Below are 17,395 nucleotides of genomic sequence, written 5' to 3' on the forward strand. Positions count from 1 at the left end.
GCATAAAAACCTCTAGGTTACCCAAATTTAAAAAAAAAAAATATTCACAATTAACTTATCATAAATTTATAAAACTTTCTGTATTTATTCTTTCATGCACATTTTTATTTATCCTATAATTAAGTATATGTAAAGTGTTGTGGTACAAATAATAGTCATTTTCATTTAGCAAATTTTCTTTTCCATTTCCTGTTATTTTAACAATTATGCATCTTTTTCTGAGAGAGATTTCTGGGAGGCCAGATAAGAAACATCAGATTTAAATACGCACACACATACATATATTAACAGATTATCAATTATTTTTAGCAGTTCTTAATACCCACTCAGGACAAATCTGAAGAGCAAAACGTCTTCAATCAATTAAAACAGCATTTTGACACTACTTCACACAGATTGTTGACACTAATTATTTTAAATGTGGCTGAAATGGTTTATTATAAAATAAAAATTATTAGGATAGAATAAACAAACCCAAATGGTTAATACCTTTATGTAATTTTTAAAAACTTAGATGTTATTCAAGAAAGTTATTTAAATTATTTTAACAATACCATGAAGTAGCATCACTCCTAATGTTATTTCATCTTTTAAAATATTTAATAATTTAACTTTCTGTCAAAAAACCAAAATAATAAGCAAGTCAGTAGACATTGTATTTTATAGATTTGAAATTTCCCCTTTATTTAAAATACACGGGAAACATTCATTTCATTGAGATTCATTTCCAGTACTGTTACTTTTTATCTTTAATAGTTATTTATCAAGCTGCTTCAATCACTTAAGGTCTTCCTGGTGGCTCAAACTGTAAAGTATCTGCCTGCAATGCAGGAGACCTAGGTTCAAGCCTGGGTCCAGGAGATTCCATGAAGGAGGGCATGGCAACCCACTCCAGTATTCTTGCCTGGTGAGCCTCATGGACAGAGGAGCCTGGCAGGCTTCAGTTCATATGGCTCCAAAGAGTCAGACAAAATGAAGCAGCATAGCATGCACACATGTAATCATTATAATATCTCAATTCAGTCACTCAGTCATGTTCAACTGTTTGTGACCCTATGGGCTACAGCATGCCAAGCTTCCCTGTCCATCACCAACTCCCAGGGCTTGTTCAAACTCATGTCCAATGAGTCAGTGATACCAACCAATCATCTCATTCTCTGTCATCCCCTTCTCCTCCTGCCTTCAATCTTTCCCAGCATCAGGGTCTTTTCCAATGATTCAGTTCTTCACATCAGGTGGCCAAAGTACTGGAGTTTCAGCTTCAGCATCCGTCCTTTAGGATGATTTCCTTTAGGATGGACTGATTGGATCTCCATGCAGTCCAAGGGACCCTCAAGAGTCTTCTCCAACACCACAGTTCAAAAGTGTCAATTCTTTGGTGCTTAGCTTTGTTTATAGTCCAACTCTCCATCCATACATGACTACTGGAGAAACCATAGCTTTGCCTAGATAGACCTTTGTCAGCAAAGCAATGTCTCTGCTTTTTAATATGCTGTCTACGCTGGTCATGGCTTTTCTTCCAAGAAGCAAGCATCTTAATTTCATGGCTGCAGTGACCATCTGCAGTGATTTTAGAGCCCCCCAAAGTAAAACCTGTCACTGTTTCCATTGTTTCTCCATTTATTTGCCATGAAGTGATGGTACCAGATGCTATGATCTTAGTTTTCTGAATGTTGAGTTTTAAGCCATCTATTTCACTCTCCTTTTTCACTTTCATCAAGAGGCTTCAGTTCTTCTTTGTTTTCTGCCATAAGGGTGGTGTCATCTGCCTATCTGTGGTTATTGATATTTCTCTCCGTAATCTTGATTCCAGCTTGTGCTTCATCCAGCCTTGCTTTTCACATGATGTACTCTGCATATAAACTAAATAAGCAGGGTGACATTATGCAGTCTTGACATACTCCTTTCCCAATTTGGAAACAGTCCATTGTTCCATGCCCGGTTCTAACTATTGCTTCTTGACCTGTATACACATTTCTCAGGAGGCAGGTCAAATGGTCTGACATTCCCATCCTTTTAAGAATTTTCCACAGTTTGTTGCGCCCCACACAGTCAAAGACTTTAACTTAGTCAATGAAGCAGAAGTAGATGTTTTTCTGGAACTCTCTTGCTTTTTTGATGATTGAACAGATGTTGGCAGTTTGATCTCAGGTTCCTCTGCCTTTTCTTAATCCATCTTGAACATCTGGAAGTTCTCAGTTCATGTACTGTTGAAGCCTCTCTTGGAAAATTTTGAGCATTGCTTTGCCAGAGTGTGAGATGAGTGCAATCAAGTGGTAGTCTGAACACTCTTTGACATTGCCTTTTTTTGGGTTGAATGAAAACTGATCTTTTCCAGTCCTGTGGCCACTGCTGAGTTTTCCAAATTTTCTGGCATATTGAGAGAAGCAATTAACATTATAATATAGTATTAGTAAGTTAGGAAAATAAATGTAATGCCTCATAGGTTCTCATTATAGGAAACAAGCTTTGAAATTGCATATAAACCCACATTAATATATATGTACACTAATTTATATGCATATATGTTATTAAGAATTTATGCAAAATCAATCAAAGATATTAGATAAGTAGAATTAATATTATACTAACCTTTCAAACTCTTTAATTATATGTGGAGGCTCCAAAGAGATAAATTGATTGAAAATAAATTATCAATATAAAAATCTTTATAGGGAATAGGATGTAAATGAAGTCTGAGGTAAAAGAAAAATGTAAATTTCTGAATGTTAAAAAGAAGTTGTCATGTTTAAACCTGAGTAGTAGTAGATATGAAATCAAACTGGTATTTAGATTTCATTGTTTATATTTTTAAAAGTGATATAAAAGTTTCACTTTTTAATGTCAATATTTGCAATATTCCAGAAATTACATCCTTATGAACTATTTAAACTGGTAATAGAATATTAAGATGAAAATTATGTAAGTTTGCAAACTTACAAATATATAAGAGAGAGCATAGATTTCAAAATTATTTCAAATGGAACACAAGCAAAAATGATTGAAGACCTTAATTAATCTATGAAAGTATATATTTCTTTCCATTCAGGATTTTTTCTATGCAATTCCATAGAAAATACTAACTTCCACATGAAGCTGTTTCATTACTTTTCCAATGTATCTAATACTTGCAAACAAATTATTTCCTGAATCTAGTGATATGTTAAAATTTAAATCAAATTTTTCTATCCCTGTAAAGATATATAACTATTATCAAAATGTTTCTGTTAAATAACCCAGCATACATTAAAACAACATTCATTCTTTGCACTTCCCTTTAACTCATTTATCTATTTAAATCAAACAACTCTTCAAGTATCACTAAGAAATCTATGTAACAAAGTTGAAATTCTGTTACTTCTGACTTGAAAGTGATGTATAGGATTTTGAGCTTTTGTAATCCCTGATAAAGATTAAATGAGGTTTTAAAACCAGATTACCTTTTTTTTTTTTTCTCATTCAACTTATGTTTTAATATATTTTCTCCAAGACATGTAAAATAAGTAAAATTTCTTGATCCAACATTGGGTTGTATATTTTGTTTCCTGTGTTTACTGCTCTTTCTTTCTTTTTTTTTAAAATTTATTTATTTATTTATTTATTTTTTAATTTTAAAATCTTTAATTCTTACATGTGTTCCCAAACATGAACCCCCCTCCCACCTCCCTCCCCATAACATCTCAGTGGGTCATCCCCATGCACCAACCCCAAGCATGCTGTATCCTGCGTCAGACATGGACTGGCGATTCAATTCCTACATGATAGTATACATGATAGAATGCCATTCTCCAAAATCATCCCACCCTCTCCCTCTCCCTCTGAGTCCAAAAGTCCGTTATACACAGCTGTGTCTTTTTTCCTGTCTTGCATACAGGGTCGTCATTGCCATCTTTCTAGATTCCATATATATGTGTTAGTATACTGTATTGGTGTTTTTCTTTCTGGCTTACTTCACTCTGTATAATCGGCTCCAGTTTCATCCATCTCATCAGAACTGATTCAGATGAATTCTGTAGGTGAAATCCTAAGCCACTTTGAACTGGAATTTATCATCCTCTCTAAACACATGAAAGTGTATGCAATTCACAAAGGAAAACAGTGGATTTATTAATTAAAATGGTTTATAAACTACATGTTAATTATCAATTTGCACAAGAAATAAAGCATTTTCAGAGAATACAGAATAGGCTGTTGGAATACAAAGCAGTGGTGACCTTCTAACACACTAGCAAAATGAAGTTAGGTATCTTAATTGGCTGAGATCAAACAATAAATGAAAAACCAAAAACTTAACATATCAGAAACTGGAGACAAATAAAACAACTTCTGAAAATATTTTTTTAATGAACCTAAGGATCAATACTAAGTGACATTTTAAAACTTGTTAAAATGAGGATACAAAGAGATTCAAAAATTTAATATATAAAGAGATTCAAAGTACAAAAAGACATTTAAAGATTCTGGAATAGTTTATCCTGGAAGAATAATAGCACCCCAAATAACCTCCAATCCTTCCTGTAAGATTATTATCCAGAGTACTTGCTTAGGAAGAAAGAAGCAGTTGATATATGAACTAATATTTAATATGTAAGATGACAAATTAGTCCCACTTTATCTGTATTCCCAAATATAATCAACAAACATGCCAAAACCACTTTATTAACTTCTATAATTACCTGATATTCTACCATTAAAGTCCCATGATACAGAATAATACTCTATTAGAAGATAAAAGGAATTGTTGATAAAATTGAAATGCTGATAAAGAATAATAGCATGTTTTGCTGTTAAAAAGCACCCAGATTGAACTCAGGTCCTCATCTATCTAGATTTCTAGTTCCTAGTACTGCATAAGAACTCAAAATTTTAATGACTAAAATAATAGTTATTTCATTGATATTTCTCATGGTTCTGATGGCTGAATGGGCTCAGCTACGCTGTTTTTGACTTAGAGTCTACACAGCTGCAATAGGTGGTGGCATTGATGCCTCTATAGAAACTTCCTCCCTCCTATCTGGTCCTTGATACTTGAGATCTTTCCTGTCATTATCAGCTATGACACCCACATGCAACCACTTCATAGGTTGCTTGGTTGGCTTCCTTAGAACATTATCAATATGTTTGCATGTGTCAAAGACAAAACAAACAAACAAACAAAACAGAAAGAAGTGACTCAAGGTTCCTCCTGCCACAATCAAAATCCACCCAGTTTCAAGGGTAAAGAATACTCCCACCTCTTTTGGGGATTTGTGTTAAAGAATTCAGGTTCTTCCTTATAAATCAGTCATGGTTTACATACTGGTGACAATTCACATTTCTCCTGCATAAAACATTGAGAAATCCACATGATATAAATGTTAATTGTCATATGCTAAATCAACTCATATATTTGATAATCCTTCTTTCCAAATCAAGCCCTTGAGAAAAGGAACTGCTTAGTCAGTTAAATTCCTATGATACTACCAGACTGAATTATTCAGTAAGACTCAAAATAAATTTCAATTTTTAATCCCTTCCTAAGACACATCAAATGTCTCATCAATCAGGGCTATAGGTTCAAAATCATGCCATCCAGATCAAATCAAATTGAGATGATGTTCTTGGTTTGTTTTGGGAGGGATACAGCTTCCCTGATAAGATTCCTCTCAACTTGAAGTCTCTGAAGTAAAAAAGACTAGTTATTTGCCCTGTATGCTTTGCCTACTAAATTGCCTCTATCCTGTCCAACTCTGTGACCCTGTGGACCATAGCCTGCCAGGCTCCTCTGTCCAAGGAGTTCTCCAGGCAAGAATACTGGAGTGGGTTGCCATGCCCTCCTCCAGGGGATCTTCCCAACCCAGGGATCGAACCCTTGTCTCATGTTTCCTGCATTGGCAGGTGGGTTCTATACCACTAGTGCCACCTGGGAAGCCTGTTATCTGCCCTACATAAACCCAATACAGAAGCACTAACGCATGATAGCAATAAACACTGCTGTTCAAAAGGGGGAACTGACTGCATGGGAAAGTCATGAGTGTGCCACAATTCTGAAACCTGGCTGGGCACACATTACCAGGTCTTGGGAACAGCCTCATTCTGCTTCCTTCCATGATTATCCATGGACTGTGGCTCCATTTTCTGAGTTCTTGAAGCAACCCTCTGAATCATTGATCTTTTCTCTATAAGAAAACAGATTGAACTGAATAGTCTCACTTACTCTTTTCCTGAAATATTGGGGGTCTGAAGACTTATTTTAATTTTATGTTCTCTCTTTCCCTTTTTATCCAAGTTGGTGGTGCTTCCAAGAGAAACAATATCCTAACAACTTTGTAAGAGTTTTCTATAAATTTTACAGCAGTTCATTCCTTTAAATAAAATGCACAACTGTAAATAACTACCAAACAGGCCTTTCTGGACCTTTATTTCCCAATGAATCTGCTATGGGACAAAACCCTTGAGATTTTTAGAAGCCCTATGTTTACAAAGAGGATTTGTAACATATGCCCATAAGATTCATAAAAGATCTTTTATCTTTCTAAAGGTTTCAATGAGGCACCACTTTATATTTCTTTGAAGTCTTCACGAAGTATTTTATAGTCTCACCCTGGATGTGATCTGAGCACGGAAGGTTTTTATTACTTTTATTTTTTCTTGGAAAATTTTTGCCATCTGGAAAAGAATGAGAAAGAAAAATAATTTAGAATGTTCTATCTCATTTTTATATTTTCCCCCAGTTTTATTACACCTTTCCCATTTTTCTCACCTGTCTATTCTCATATTTAATATATTCAACTAGAAAAAGCCATGTGGCATATTTAGTTTTTTGCCTGGAAATCATTTTAGTTAGATTTTCAAGGTCCTTAGGTACATTCCCTATTTTCCATGTTACTTTACACAACAGTGTCCACCAAGCTTTCTGACAAATAGTCTACTTCCTTTCGACTTTTCAAAACATCTCAGCACTTTCCTTTAATATCTCATGCCCTCCTGATCCCTTTAGATGCTTGTGTTGCTTCTCCTAATGCCCTTTATGCTTTCTCTGAAACACTCTTTAACACCCTGTTGGCCAACTACCCCTGTTGCAAGCTTTAGTTACAGCACTTTCAAGTACAAAAATTAGTTCAGTTATTACTGGTGTGTAAGAAATCACCCCCAAAAAGCAATGACATACAAAACAGTTACCACTTTATTATCATTGTTTCTAAAGATTGACTATGCTCAGCTAGGTGATTCTCATCCATGGTCTCACAGGCTTTTATACAATGAGATGGGGACTGGAATTGCCATCACCACAAAGGCATCTCCCTTCACTTATCTTGTTGGTGATGATGGCTGTCATTTGGAACCTCATCCGGTGCTGTTGACTAGAGCATCACCATGTGGCTTCTACATAGGCTATGTGGTTTTCTCAGAGGCTGATGACTGTATTTTAGTGTAAACCTCAGAGGTATTTAGTGTCTCTTTCTCCACAGTCAGAAGTCATTCAGATTCAAATGGAGGAAATATAGATTTTTCCTTTTGATAGGAAGAGTGCCAAAGAATTTGGGGGCATTAAAAAATAATATTAATACCACAATGGGTATATAACAAACCAAAATTTACAAGGAAACTCTTAACATAGTTCTTCAATCCATTTCCATAAAATGCACAGATGCTTTATTTACTGGAAATGAAGGATCTCTGTATTTACTTTGTTCTATCTGTAACAAAGATAAAGGATGTCTTTCATGGGCTTATGAGCAGACTGGACACAGACAAGAAAAGATTCTCTGATTGAAGAACCTCTGCAATTGAAAAGAGAAAAAATAATGACTAAAATAATAATACTATCATATATAGATATATATATATATAATCCAAGGACTACGAGACAACCAAAAATGGTGTAAAATAGCCACAATGGTAATACTAGATTGCGAAAAGAGAGAGAAAAGAACAGAAAATATGTTTGAATCAATAATGACTGAAAGCTTCTCTTTTTCAACATTATAGTGGAATTACTGGCTAATACAAGACACAGAAGTATAATAAATGGCATATACATTAGGAAGAAAGGAAGACATCTTTTTTTTTGTTGTTCACAAATGATATGTTTATCTATGTAGAGAATCCAAAAGAATCCACACAAAACATCTGGAACTAATAAGCAATTAAAGTGAAGTTGCAGGATATAGGTAAGTTATAAAAGTTAATTAACTTTCCTACATACTAACAGTGAGCAATGGAATTTGAAGTTGAAAGTATAATTCCACTTACATTAATACCCACTCAAAAATAATTAGATACAAATTTAAAAATGGATATATATAAGATCTACATGAGGAGAAGTCAAACTCTGATGAAATAAATCAAAGAAAACCTAAATAAATAGTAATACATTTCATGTTCAAGGATAAGATGACTCATTATTATTAAATTTTCTGTTTTACCAACTTGATCTATATAGATATTTTTAAATAATTTTATTTATTTATGGTTATGCTGGGTCTTTGTTGCTGCAGAATTATCTCTGTTCATCTCCAAGGCAAATCATTCAAAATCACAATTATCCAAGTCTATGCCCCAACCAGTAATGCTGAAGAAGCTGAAGTTGAACGGTTTTATGAAGACCTGAAAGACCTTTTAGAACTAACACCCAAAACAGAAAGAAAAACACCAATACAGTATACTAACACATATATATGGAATTTAGAAAGATGGCAATGATGACCCTGTATGCAAGACAGCAAAAGAGACACAGATGTGTAGAGCGGACTTTTGGACTCAGAGGGAGAGGGAGAGGGTGGGATGATTTGGGAGAATGGCATTGAAACTTGTATACTATCATGTAAGAAACGAATTGCCAGTCTATGTCCAGTGCAGGATACAGCATGCTTGGGGCTGGTGCACGGGGATGACCCAGAGAGATGTTATGGGGAGGGAGGTGGGAGGGGGGTTCATGTTTGGGAACGCATGTACACCTGTGGTGGATTCATGTCAATGTATGGCAAAACCAATACAGTATTGTAAAGTAAAATAAAGTAAAAAAAAAAAAAAAAAGATGTCCTTTTCATTATAGGGGACTAGAATGCAAAAGTAGGAAGTCAGGAAACACCTGGAGTAACAGGCAAATTTGGCCTTGGAATGCAAAACGAAGCAGGGCAAAGACTAGTAGAGTTTTGCCAAGAAAATGCACTGGTCATAGCAAACACCCTCTTCCAACAACACAAGAGAAGACTCTACACATGGACATCACCAGATGGTCAACACTGAAATCAGATTGATTATATTCTCTGCAGCCAAAGATGGAGAAGCTCTATACAGTCAACAAAAACAAGGGGCTGACTGTGGCTCAGATTATGAACTCCTTATTACCAAATTCAGACTGAAATTGAAGAAAGTAGGGAAAACCGCTAGACGATCAGATATAACCTAAATCAAATTCCTTATGATTATACAGTGGAAATGAGAAATAGATTTAAGGGTCTAGATCTGATAGATAGAGTGCCTGATGAACTTTGGACTGAGGTTCGTGACATTGTACAGGAGACAGGGATCAAGAACATTCCCATGGAAAAGAAATGCAAAAAAGCAAAATGGCTGTCTCAGGAGGCCTTACAAATAGCTGTGAAAAGAAGAGAGGCGAAAAGCAAAAGAGAAAAGGAAAGATATCAGCATCTGAACACAGAGTTCCAAAGAATAGCAAGAAGAGATAAGAAAGCCTTCTTCAGCAATCAATGCAAAGAAATAGAGGAAAACAACAGAATGGGAAAGACTAGAGATCTCTTCAAGAAAATTAGGGATACCAAGGGAATATTTCATGCAAAGATGGGCTCGATAAAGGACAGAAATGGTATGGACCTAACAGAAGCAGAAGATATTAAGAAGAGGTGGCAAGAATACACAGAACTGTACAAAAAATATCTCCACGACCCAGATAATCATGATGATGTGATCACTAATCTGGAGCCAGACATTTTAGAATATGAAGTCAAGTGGACCTTAGAAAGCATCACTATGAACAAAGCTAGTGGAGGTGATGGAATTCCAATTGAGCTATTTCAAATCCTGAAAGATGCTTCTGTGAAAGTGCTGCACTCAATATGCCAGCAAATTTGGAAAACTCAGCAGTGGCCACAGGACTGGAAAAGGTCAGTTTTCATTCCAATTCCAAAGAAAGGCAATGTCAAAGAATGCTCAAACTACCGCATAATTGCACTCACCTCACATACTACTAAAGTAATGGTCAAAATTCTCCATCCAGGCTTCAGCAATACGTGAACCATGAACTCCCTGATGTTCAAGCTGGTTTTAGAAAAGGCAGAGGAACCAGAGATTAAATTGCCAACATCCGCTGGATCATGGAAAAAGCAAGAGAGTTCCAGAAAAACATCTATTTCTGCTTTATTGACTATGCCAAGCCTTTGACTGTGTGGATCACAATAAACTGTGGAAAATTCTGAAAGAGATGGGAATACCAGACCACCTGACCTGCCTCTTGAGAAATCTGTATGCAGGCCAGGAAGCAACAGTTAGAACTGGACATGGAACAACAGACTGGTTTCAAATAAGAAAAGGGGTACATCAAGGCTGTATATTGTCACCCTGCTTGTTGAACTTATATGCAGAGTAACTCATGAGAAACGCTGGACTGGAAGAAACGCAAGCTGGAATCAAGATTTCCGGGAGAAATATCAGTAACCTCAGATATGCAGATGACACCACCCTTATAGCAGAAAGTGAAGAGGAACTAAAAAGCCTCTTGATGAAAGTGAAAGAGGAGAGTGAAAAAGTTGAGTTAAAGCTCAACATTCAGAAAATGAAGATCATGACATCCGGACCCCTCACTTCATGGGAAATAGATGGGGAAACAGTGGAAACACTGTCAGACTTTATTTTTAGGGGCTCCAAAATCACTGCAGATGCTGACTGCAGCGATATAATTAAAAGACACTTACTCCTTGGAAGAAAAGTTATAACCAACCTAGATAGCATATTCAAAAGCAGAGACATTGCTTTGCCGACTAAGGTCCGTCTAGTCAAGGCTATGGTTTTTCCTGTGGTCATGTATGGATGTGAGAGTTGGACTGTGAAGAAGGCTGAGTGCTGAAGAATTGATGCTTTTGAACTGTGGTGTTGGAGAAGACTCTTGAGAGTCCCGTGGACTGCAAGGAGATCCCACCAGTCCATTCTGAAGGAGATCAGCCCTGGGATTTCTTTGGAAGGAATGATGCTAAAGCTGAAACTCCAGTACTTTGGCCACGTCATGCGAAGATTTTTTCATTGGAAAAGACTCTGATGCTGGGAGGGATTGGGGGCAGGAGGAGAAGGGGACGACCCAGGATGAGATGGCTGGATGGTATCACAGACTCGGTGGACGTGAGTGTGAGTGAACTCCAGGAGATGGTGATGGACAGGGAGGCCTGGCGGGCTGCAATTCATGGGATCGCAAAGAGTCGGACACGACTGAGTGACTGCACTGAACTTGTTGCTGCATACAGGCTTTCTCCAGTTGTGGTTGTGTAGGCTTTTCATCGTGGTGATTTCTCTGTTGCAGACAACAGGCTCTAAACACACAGGCTTCAGTAGTTGCAAAATGTAGGCTCAGGAGTTGTGGCTCCCGCTCTCTAGGGCGTGGGCTCAGTAGTTATGGCACATGGGCTCAGCTGCTCTACAGTATGTGGAATCTTCCCAGACCAGGAACTGAACCTGTGTCCCCTGCATTACCAGGCAGACTTCTCTCCATTGTAATACCAGGAAAGTCCTGATGCATATAGTTGATACAACAACCCCCCCCACCCCGCCCAAAATAAAAACCACAGCAACTTATTTTGTGGAGGTTAGAAACTGATTATCAAGGTAGTATGGAGAAGCAAAAACACCTAAGGTAACTGACAAAATATGGAAAAGAAAGAAAAAAGGTAGAGCACTGACACTATCCAACTTAGTATAGCAATCATACCATGTGGTAATAGCAAAATAATAGGCAAATAGATCAACAGAATGGAATATAGAGCTCAGAAGTACATCCACATAAACAGTCAAATAATCTTTAACCAGAGGAATAAAGGCAATGCAATGGAGAAAAGATAATGTTTCAATAAATGGTACTTGAAAACCTAGGCTGAGAAAACTAGAAAGAATCCATACAAACATCTTACAACTTTTACAAAAATTATCTCAAAAACATAATCACAGATCTAAATGTAAAACTCAAAACTGTAAAGCTCCTAGAAGGAGTATATAAATAAATAAATCCTAGAAGATAACATAAGAGAAAACCTAGATGAATTTGGGTATGGTGATGCCTTTTTAAATGCAGTAACAAAGACATGATGTGTAACAGAAAGTTTTTTTAATTTTACTTCTATATTATAAATCAATCTGAAAAATATTTCTAGTTTGGAACAAAAGTATCTGGGAGCACGTTACCTTTAAAAATAAATATGTTTTGAAAGGGAAAAAAAGAAATAATTGATAAGCTGAAATTAATTAAAATTTAAAATATCTGCTATGTGAAAGACAAGAGCACAGCAAGTCAAGTCACAGACTGGGAGATATTTACAAAAGACACATCTGTTAAAGAAAGAATCATTGTTTAAAATACATAAAGCATTTTGAACTTAACAGTAAGAAACAAAACCACCAAATGTAAAGTGAGCTAAAATGTTAAGAGACACTTCATCAAAAAAAAAATGCATAGATGGCTAACAATGAAAGTGAAAGTGAAGTCGCTCAGTCGTGTCCGACTCTTTGTGACCCCGTGGACTGTAGCCCACCAGGCTTCTCTGTCCATGGGATTCTCCAGGCAAGAATACTAGAGTGGGTTGCCATTTTCTTCTCCAGGGGATCTTCCTGACCCAGGGATTGAACCCAGGTCTCCCGCTTTGCAGGCAGAGGCTTTACCCTCTGAGCCACCAGGGAAGCCCATCATATGCCTTTAGGGAATTGCAAATTAAAACAATGAAATATAACTACACACCTATTCGACTGGCCAAAATCTGAGATACTGACAACACCAAATCCTAAAAAGAAAGTCGAATAACAGGAACTCTGATTCACTGCTGGTGAGAATGCAGAAGGTACAGCTGCTCTGGAAGACAATTTGGGAATTTTCTACAAAACTAAACAATCTCTAAGCCTTGTAATCCTGCCATTATTCTCCTTGATATTTACCCAAAAGAACTGAAAACTGATGTTCACACAAAAATCTGCACACAGATGTTTATAGAAGCTTTATTCATAAATACCAAATCTTGAAATCAACTAAGATGCCCTTCAGAAGGTGAAAGAACCAATAAACCGTGGGACATCCAAACAATATAGTATTATCAATCAAAAATGAACAAATCTTGAAGAAATATGAATGCATCCACATATGTTGCTGTGTTTTTGTATTAGTTGCTCAGTCATGTCCTAGTCTTTGTGACACCATGAACTGTAGCCCACCAGGCTTCTCTGTCCATATAATTCTCTAGACAAGAATACTAGAGTGGGTAGTCATTCCCTTCTTCAGGGGATCTTCCCAAACCAGGGGTGGAACCCTGGTCTCCTGCATTGCAGCAGATTCTTTACCATCTGAGCCACCAGGAAAGCCCAACACATATTAGTAAATGAAAGAAGCCAATCTGAAAATGCTACAAACTCTATGATTTCAACTGCATGACCTTTTGGAAAAAAAAAAAAATTATGGAGACAGTAAAATGATCAGTAGTTACTAGGGTTTTGGGTGCAGGAGGAAAGACGACTAGAGCATTTTATGGCGGTGGGAACACTTTTATGATGTTAGAACTATGAATACATGTCATCCCATATTCGTGAGAACTCCTAGGATGTACAACACCAAGAATAAACTCCAAAGTAGGAGTTTGTCAAAGGAGGTTTATCAATTTCAACAAATGTAGAACCTGGTGCGGATGTTAGTAGTAGGGGAGGGTGTGTATGTGTCAAGGTAGAGGAGATGTCTATGGAAAGTATCTGTTCTTCCCACTTTATTTTACTGTGAACCTAAAACTACTCTAAAAATTTACCTTTTTTAAAAATGGAGGGAAAAAGTTTTTAAAAGAGTGTGTAAATGTATCTTATTTTTCTGTGCATATTCACTACAATCTCAACCACTAATTTCTTAGTGAAAAAATATCTAAAGCAAATAAAATCATAATTGTACTTAGTTAGAGCTTAAAATAACGAATGGTTCTATAACAAGCTTGGCCCTAAGATGATCCATATTTCTCTACATTCTGAAAATAACTGCACATGCTCAATTTCTATTAAATGATAAAATATAATGATTTCAGAAACTGCCTCTGATGATTTAAAATGTGTAAACACACACAGTTATACACTGGAGATATTGAAATATACCTATATATGATTGAAATTATTTAAAATTTATACCACAAAATAAACTCATATATTTATATATTATGTTTTGTTAAGGAAAAGCTTTATGTAAAGTAAAAGAAATTTATAGTGCTTTTGGATTCTGCCTGCCAGGATTTCCCCCGACAAGAATCAAAAATTTTAAACGAGCCAGCTTTCACAAAAGGACTATAGCTCAAATGTGTTTGGATAGCCTTCTGCTTTTCCATTTGCTCCTGTTATACATCTTACAGTGACTCTCACAATAAAATCCCACATAAACACATGAGTTAGTCATCAGGTGTGCCCACAGTAAATCTGGAAGGCAGATGGCAACATTCTTCTTCTGACTTTGCTCATTTTAGTTTCTCTTTTTTTCTCTCCTTGGATCCACTTTATCCATACTTCCCCTCATATTAAAATTATTAATTTTTTTAGCACTTTTGTTCTTTAATATTCCTAGAGGCAGTCTTATGACTTTTAAGTGACTTATATAACACTTTAGATTGTATACTAAGACCTAGACCAGAAATGTCTTATAAATAACAGATTATCTACTGTGTTGTACAATGAGATCTGGATAAAATGGAAAGGTATATAGTTCTTTAAAAATCACCAAGTGATATTACCAGGTATCTACCTGATAACTTGAGGTATTTGAATTTTAAGGAAAGTGAGAAATTATAGTACTATATACGGTACTAGACATATATGCTCACTTTATGTCATAGCAAGGCAAAGGGTAGCTTTAAGTGTAACTAATATTTAGTGAAAAGTGAAAGTGATAGTAACTCAGTTGTGTCAGACTCTGTGGGACCCAAAGTACTATAGCCTGCCAAGCTCCTCTGCCCATAGAGTTCAGGCAAGAATACTGGAGTTGGTTGTTATTCCCTTCTCCAGGGCATCTCCCTGACCCAGGAATCAAACCCGAGTCTCTTACACTGCAGGCAGATTATTTACCATCTGAGCCACCAGAGAAGCCCCAGTATATAAGACTAAAGGACTCAAATGGATATTTTAAGTCAAAGGACATGTGATAAAATCCAGATGTTTCATAAGTATATGGAAGTTTTTAAAAGTCCTATCAGTCACTTTATTTTTTTTTATTTAATTTATTTATTTTTTTATCAGTCACTTTAAAAAGTTAGAGAAGATGTGCAACTCTCAAGTATCAAGGTAGAAAGGAATCCTTGTCCAAAAAATTAGGAAGTAGATGTTGGCACCTATGAACAAAAATAATAAAATGACTATAGCCTTTAAAAATATTGCCCTCTGGGTTTGTATATGAAATACAGTGCTAAGAAATGCTATTAAATTATCTGACATCTTAGGAATTTCCAGTTTATCCCAGATAAATGGTCCAGCATTAATTTCTTAAAAGCTGTGACATTCCTGTCTTTATTAGTCAACAATCATTGCAATAATGCTTCATGACAAGACGACTCTAACACTCGTTGGTTTAAAACAATGCAACACATATTCTCCTGGGTAAAGTGGGCTGGCTCTGTGCCAGCTTGTCATGGCTGCACACGGCACATTGCAGATCTGAGAGTCTACATTTGTTCTGCATGCCTCTCTCCCTCCTTAGAACACTGGCCTGGGAAAGCCATGTTTTTCTTCAAGTGATTGCAGGGGCACAACCCCTTATGATGATATATTTAAAGTTGCACTATGTCCAATCCACTATTCTGCCATTGGCCAAATCAAGTTAGTTATGTGACAAAATCCTAATTCAAACTATAGATAAATAAAAAACACTGGTTTATAGGGTAAATTGCAAATTGACATAGCAAAGTAAATGGATACAGAGAATACTAAAGAATTGGAACCAATAAAATGGACTGGAATGGGTGAATTTAACTCAGATGACCATTATAACTACTACTGTGGGCAGGAATCTCTTAGAAGAAATGGAGTAGCCATCATGGTCAACAAAAGAGTCCAAAATGCTGTATTTGGATGCAATATCAAAAATGACAGAATGATCTCTGTTTGTTTCCAAGGCAAACATTCAATATCATGGTAACCCAAGTCTATGCCCCAAACAGTAACACTGAAGAGGCTGAGTTGACTGGTTCTATGAAGACCTACAAGACCTTCTAGAAGTCATACCCAAAAAAGACATTCTTTTCATTATAGGGGATTGGAATGCAAAGTAGGAAGTCAAGAAACACCTGGAGTAACAGGCAAATTTGGCCTTGGAGTACAGAATGAAGCAAGACAAAGGCTAATAGAGTTTTGCCAACTGAACACACTGGGCATAGCAAACACCATCTTCCAACAACACGAGAGAAGACTCTCTACATGGGCATCACCAGATGGTTAACACCAAAATCAGAGTGATTATATTCTTTGCAGCCAAAGATGGAGAAGCTCTATACAGTCAACAAAAACAAGACCAGGAGCTGACTGTGGCTCAGATAATGAACTCCTTATTGCCAAATTCAGACTGAAATTGAAGAAAGTAGGGAAAACTGCTAGACCATTCAGGTATGACCTAAATCAAATCCCTTATGACTTTACAGTGGCAGTGAGAAATAGACTTAAGGGACTAGATCTGATAGATAGAGTGCTTGAAGAACTATGGATGGAGGTTCGCGACATTGTACAGGAGAAAGGGATCAAAACCATCTCCATGGAAAAGAAATGCAAAAAGCAAAATGGCTGTCTGAGGAAACCTTACAAATAGCTGTGAAGAGAAGGAAAGTGAAAAGCAAAGGAAAAAAAGAAAGATATAAGCATCTGAATGCAGAGTTCCAAAGAATAGAGAGATAAGAAAACATTTCTCAGTGATCAATGCAAAGAAATAGAGGAAAACAACAGAATGGGAAAGACTAGAGATCTCTTCAAGAAAATTAGAGATACCAAGGGAACATTTCATGCAAAGATGGGCTCGATAAAGGACAGAAATGGTACGGACCTAACAGAAGCAGAAGATATTAAGAAGAAGTGGCAAGAATACACGGAAGAACAGTACAAAACAGATCTTCATGACCCAGATAATCATGATGATGTGATCACTAATCTAGAGCCAGACATCTTGAATGTGAAGTCAAGTGGGCCTTAGAAAGCATCA

Source organism: Capricornis sumatraensis, chromosome 17 (assembly GCF_032405125.1).
Source record: "Capricornis sumatraensis isolate serow.1 chromosome 17, serow.2, whole genome shotgun sequence".
NCBI classification, from domain to species: Eukaryota; Metazoa; Chordata; class Mammalia; order Artiodactyla; family Bovidae; genus Capricornis; species Capricornis sumatraensis.